Raw genomic sequence first — 7,140 nt, 5'->3', positions numbered from 1 at the left:
GAGCTGAACTTTCCATGGCTACTTAAGAATCTTGAAGCTGTATATCCTTGGTGAAAAGGTGTGTGTCATAGCTAATTTTATGCTCCAACTTGAGCTCCCATGGGGTGCCCAGATTAAGCATTATCTCAAGGGGTGTCTATAAGGATGTTTCTGGTTGAGATTTAGTTTTTAAATTGTTACATTACAATTATACATAAGTTGGATATATTTGTACATAAACATAATTTGGTCAATTTCATTTAATTGGTAGACTCAGTAAAGCACCTTGCCCTCCCCACAGTAGGTCCTTCACCCAGTCCTTTGAGGGCCTGAGAACACAAGGTGGAGGGAGTTCTTCACTCTGGCTTTCTGCCTGCTTGAACGGGAGAGCTCATCGCAGCTCCTCCAGCCTCAGAATGAGATCCACACCATCGCCTCCCCTGGTTCCTAGGCCTTCAAACTCACACTGATTCATGACATGGGTTGGCCTGGGCCTCCAGCTTGGGGCAGCAGACTGGGGCTTCTCAGCTCACGCAATGGCATGAACTGATGCCTCATAATACATCCATCTTCGCTACTGAGTCAGTTTCTTTGGAGAATACCGATAAATACATGTGCAACAGGGAAAAAGTCCACTTTTAAGCCCAGAAAAACACTGAAGCTTATATGTGTTGACCTGAATTCTGGGTCAAGGAAAAAAATTCTTTAATGATAATTAATCACTTGAACAGACACTACTTTTACAACCCAGTAATACAAAAAAAAAAAAAAAAATCAAATCTCAGGCAAACAAACATAAAACTGATCTTAAGGTAAATTCCTTAAATCCAGGTTTCACAGAATTCTCACTGTTCAAGTGCCAAAGCAATGAGTTTAGAATCCCAAATTATAAAAGTTACAAATTATAAAATGTTAGTAGATAAAGACAGCAGCTCACTAAGTTATGCAGGCTAGCCTTGAACTTGCAATCTTACTGCCTCAGCCTCCCCAGTAGCTGGGATTACAGATACTGCACTCAGCTTCAATAATTTATACCTATTAAGAAAATTAAATATGGCCAGGCGTAGTGGTGCATGTCTATAATCCTGGCAACTCAGGAGGCTGAGAAAGGAGAATCATGAATTCAAACCCAGCCTCAGCAAAAGCGAGGCAATAAACAACTCAGTGAGACCCTAAATAAATAGAATACAAAATAGGGCTGTGGATGTGGCTTAGTGGTCAAGTGCCCCTGAATTCAATCCATGGTACCCTCCCCCCAAAATAAAATATGAGCTGGGTACAGTGGCCTATGCCTGTAATCCCAGTGACTGGGGAGGTTGAGACAGGAGGATTGTAAATTCAAAGCCAGCCACAGCAATTTAGTGAGGCCCTAAGCATCTTAGCAATTTTATTTTGAGACTTTGTCTCAAAATAAAAATTTAAAAAGGGCTGGGGTTGTAGCTCAGTGGTTAAGTGCCGCTGGATTCAATCCCTGGTACCAAAAATAAATAAATAAAAAATCAAGTGTGGTTAAAATCTTTCTTCTGCTGAAGATTGAACCTCGGCCTCATGCATGCTAGGTAAGCACTCCACCACTGAGCGTGTCCCAGCCCACCTGAAATCTTTTCAACAAAGGAAACTCCAGAGCCAAATGACTTCACAGAGGAATCTGACCAAATTCTTAAGAAATAATTCCAATTCTACACAAGCTTTTCCAAACAATTAAAGAAAGAAGAATATTTCTCAACTTATCGAGGCCAGTATTATTCTGACATGAAATCCAGATGAAGACAGTCCAAGGAATGTAACTACAAATCAATATCCCTATTGAACTTTGAAAAAAAATCATTAATTCAATTTTAGCAAATTAAATTTAACAGTACATGAAGAGGCTATCACATAACGACCAAGTGGGATTTACCCCCAGCAAAAGAGGGTTTCACATTCAATTAATATAATCTATGCAATAACAAACTAGAAAAAGAAAAACCACTGAAAAATGCTCTTTTCTTTGGCAAGACCAATATCCATTTTGGATAATTACTCTCAGCAAACTAGAAGGGAACTTCTTCAACTTGATAAAGGGCATTTATTTTAAAAATTTACAGCCAACAGCACACAAATGGTGCAAGACTGAACACTTTTCTCTTTTAGTCAGGAGTGTGGTCAGGACGCAGGTCCTGGCGAGGACTGATAGGCAGAGAAAAGAACAGACACACATAAAAGGCCTCCAGGTCAGAAGACATAAAACTGTCTTAATTTGTAGGTAACATGACAATTTAAACAGAAAGTCCCAGGGAAAAAGATAATAACTCACATAAAAAATTAATATGTGAGTTTGGTGAGGTTTCAGGGAGCAGGAACGACTTCTAGAATGTATGGTACCCGCCCATGCTAGTGACCACGGGAAATAAAAACATTAATAAACAGCACTTGGAAAGAACGTGAGCATAAACCTGGTGAAAAATGTCAGTGACTTTTACTCTGAAAACTATAAAACAGTGTTGAGAGATTAAAGACGAAACAAAAATGAAACAGGCCCAGGTGTGTGGGTGGGAAAGCTCAGGGTTAAGATGTCAGTTCTTCCCTGAGCTCCTCTGTTGACTCAGTGCAATACCTTAGTTGGCTTTCTTCCTTTTATTTATTTAAAATATTTTTTGTTGTTGATGTACCTTTATTTTTTTATTTATTTATATGTGGTGCTGAGGATCGAACTCAGTGCCTCACACATGCCAGGCTAGTGCTCTACCACTGAGTCACAACCCCAGCCGCCTTCTTTTTAATTGGAAAGTTGAGTACACAAATGTTGATAGCAGCATTATTCACAGTAACCCAAAGGTAGAAATAACCCACCTGTCCATCAACAGATGAATGGAGAAACAAAATGTGTCCCCCACGCGCACACACACACGCTATTTAGCCTTAAAAAAAAGAGGAAATTCTGGCATATGCTATAACATAGATGAAACTTAAAGACATTATTCAATGTGAAATGAGCCAGTCATAAAGACACAAATATTTATAATTCCACTCAAATGAGGCACCTACAGTAGTCAAATTCAGAGACAGAAAACAGAAGGGTGGTTGCCAGGAGCTTGGGATGACAGGATGTATTATTTCATCAGTACAGAGTTCCAGTTTGGGATGAAGAGCAAAGTTGTAGAGACAGATGATGGTGATGCCTGTCTATCAGTGATAATGAACTCGACGCGATGAACAATCTCTCTAAAAATGATTTAAATGCCAAATTTTATGTTACTTCTATTTTACTACAACAGAAAAATTTTGAAAAATTGATTATAAAATTCACAGAAATGCAAGGGTATACAGTAGCAGGGAAGAAACCTTAATAAAGATGTCAGAGGATAAAGCTATAGTAATCAAGAGAATGTGATATTGATGTAAAGACAGACACAAAATAAGTGGAACAGAATATAAAGCACTCAATGTGATCAGCTGATTTCCAACAATAAAAAACAGCAATTCAGTGGGGAAAGTAGTCTTTTTAACAAATGTATTAACTTGGCTAATGTACATATGCCAAAAAAGAACTTTGATCCATACCTTGCATTATACAAAAGAATTAACTCAAAATGGATCAAAGGCACTTCCGAACTCATTTTATGAGATCAGTATTGTTCTGATATCAAAAGCAGACAAAGACGCTACAAGAAAACCATAGACTAATATCCCTATCCCTTATAAATTAAAAACTCCTAAATAAAACATTAGCAAACTGCATCTTGTAATACATAAAAAGGAATTATACACCATGACCAAGTGGGATTTATCCCAAGAATGTAGAGTTGGATTGACATATGAAAATAAATCAATGCAATACACTATGTTAACAAAATAAAGGATGAAACCCACCTCAATAGATGCAGAAAAAGCTTTTGACCCAATTCAATGCCTGCTCATGATAAAAATTCTAAACAAACTAGGAATAAAAGGAAGCTTCCTTGACATGATAAAAATAATTTATAACAATGTAGCACTGCTTAATCATGAAAAACCAAAGGCATTTCACCCACAATCAGGAAGAAAACAACAACTCTTGCTTTTGCCACTTCTATTCAACACTGCATTGGGGGGTTCTGGCTAGAAAAATTGGGCAGTTTTTTTTTTAAAGGTATCCAGTTTGGAAAGGAGAGTACAACTTTCACGATTCCCAGATGATGTGACCATATTACAGAAACCCCAATAAATCCTCAGAAACCATCAGACACAGTAAGAAAGTTCAACAAGGCTGTAGAATGCAAGGTCAATATATAAAAATCCATTATTTTATTTAATAAAGAAAGCCCTTAAATTTATAATAGAATTAAAAAAATAAAATACTTGATTTAGGCAAAGATGTGTAAAACTTGTACAATAAAATGTATAAAACTTGTACAAAGATGTGTAAAACTTATATCTAGCTGAGATCATAAGAAAGAATAATTTAACTAAATACCCATTTCTAAGAGAGGATACTTTGTATAATAAAAAATACCAAATTTAGTGAATATTACAACTTTAAATCTAGTCTGAGTTCTTTTTGTAGCTGGATGATGTTAAATTTTTAACTCCCATAGCTTCATTTAAGAGTTTATAAATTATATTAGTATGAAGTTCAGGAAGGAATGTGTGTGTAAGAAGTGTCAGGTAAGTAGCAATAATTAATACTTACACTTGGCTTTCTTATCTTAAATCATGTCCCCTGAGACATGATAGTTACATATAGAAAACAGTTTTCTTCTCTCTACACATAAATACCACCAATAAAACTGCTTTTTAAAGGCCCTGAACTAATACTTAAGTGGCATATATTCTATATCACTCCACAGTTTCAAATAAATTATAACAGAGTAGTTGAACTATGTATGTAATATGGATGTGAAGATCACATACTTAGCCTAATGTTCATGCCATTTATATATCTTTATTGTCTTCTCATGTTCTAGAGAATAAGATTTTCATTCTTTTTAAACTGTGTACCTAATATGTATACAATAAAATATCTGTATAATAAGAAGAACTATAAAACATCCCTGAAATAAATTAGAGAGAATCTAAATAAAGGGAAAGAAATCCTGGATTGAAAGATTCAGTATTAAAATGGGAATATTATGCAAAGCAAGGTAAAAACTCAATGTAATCCCTACAAAAATCTTGACTGTGTGTGTGTGTGTGTGTGTTTTTTCCTTCAGAAATGGATAAACTGATCCTAAAGTTTGTATGGAAATGCAAGGGACCTAGAATAGCCAAGACAATCTTAAAAAAGAACGGAGTTGGAAGACTTGCACTTCCTAGTTTCTAAACTTACTATAAAAGAAGCAGTGTGATACTGGCATATGGATGTATATATTTGTCTCTATATATTATAGAGATGCAGATATATATATATATATATATATATATATATATATATATATATATATACACACATACACACACACACAAAGATACTTACACATATACATCTATCTATCGTTCTATCTAAATCAACAGACTACAATTGAGAATCCAGACATAGATCCTCACATCTATAATCAACTGATTTTGGAGAAGGTTCGAAAATTTGATGTGGAAATAAGTCTTCCAACAAGTGGTCCTGGGACACACAAACATCCTCATGCAAAAAAAAGTGAAGTCAGGCTTCTTTTTCATACCACGTGCAAAAATTAACTTAAAATTCATCACATACCTGAATGTAAGAGCTAAAACTATATACACTACAGTGTTGGAATAAAGTGTAGATTTTTATGACCTTGATTAAGCAATGGTATTTTCTATGTGACACCAAAAGCACATGACAAAAAATAAATAAGTTGGACATCATCAAAACAAAAACTTTTGTGCTTCAAGAGATACCACACAGGAAGTAAAAAGAACCTATAGAATGGCTGAAAATATTTGCATACCATGTCTCTGATAAGGGACTTGTATCTAGACTATTTAAAGAAGATTTAAAACCCGACAAATGGCCCAATTAAAATATGGGCAGAGGGGCTGGGGATCTAGCTCAGTTGGTAGAGTGCTTGCCTTGCATGCACAAGGCCTGAGTTCAATCCAGCACCACAAAAATTAAAAATAAAAAATAAAAAAGGGGGCTGGAGATGTGGCTCAAGCGTTAGTGCGCTCGCCTGGCATGCGTGCGGCCCAGGTTTGATCCTCAGCACCACACACAAAGAAAGATGTTGTTTCTGCCGAAAACGAAAAAATAAATATTAGAAAAATTAAAAAAAAATAAAAGAGAGGGAGGCGGAAGAAACTGGGTACAGTGGTGTGTGCCTGTAAACTTAGCAACATTGAAAATAAAGCAGGGGATTACATGAGCCCAAGAGTTTGAGGCCAGCCTGGGCAACACAGTAAGACTCCATCTCCAAGAAAGGTGGGTGTGTGTGGGGGGGAGGAAAATCTGAATAGATGTTTCTCCAAAAACAATCATCAACAACAACAAAGCAGATGAAAATGGATAATAAGCACATGAAAACATGCTCACAATCATTATTCACTATGGAAATGCAAATCAAAACCACAGTGTGATACCTCTTTATGCCACTAGGGGGTCTGTGATTAAAAAAGATGGACAATGACCAGTGTTGGAATGTGTGCTGGTGCGAACCTATTGACTATGCAATTTAGAAATAAGCAAAATATTAGAATGTATTTTAATATATTAAATATATTTTAATATATTAATATCTCTTATATTAAAATATAAGAGATGAGTGGCAAATAGCACCTAAGAAAAGAGCTCACCAGGAAACGATGAAAACACAATGAGACACTACTCATTATTAGAATGCTCAAACTAAAAAGACTGGCCACAGCATGCATTGGTGAGAACGTGGGCAGCATGAGCTCACTGCTGATGGACATGTGAAATGGTCATCCACTTTAGAAAAAACAGTTTGGCAGTTACTTAAAATGTTAAACAGACTCCTACTGCGTGACCCAGTAATTCCACTCCTGGAAATTCACCCATAAGACACGAAGTAGCATATCCCTCAAAAGAATTGTCCATCCATGTTTCTAGTGGTTTTATTTCTAATATTCCCAAACTAGAAACAAGCTGAATCCCCACCCATGAGTGGATGGTTAAACAGACAGAAACAAGATAATCTACTCAGGAACAAAAGAAATGAAGCATGCCATAGCAGGGATGGCTTTCCAAATAATTATGTTGAGAGAAGA

The sequence above is a fragment of the Callospermophilus lateralis genome, chromosome 19 (assembly GCF_048772815.1).
Source record: "Callospermophilus lateralis isolate mCalLat2 chromosome 19, mCalLat2.hap1, whole genome shotgun sequence".
Classification (NCBI taxonomy): Eukaryota; Metazoa; Chordata; class Mammalia; order Rodentia; family Sciuridae; genus Callospermophilus; species Callospermophilus lateralis.
The sequence above is the reverse complement of the archived record's forward strand: the minus strand, read 5'-3'. Positions refer to the sequence as shown.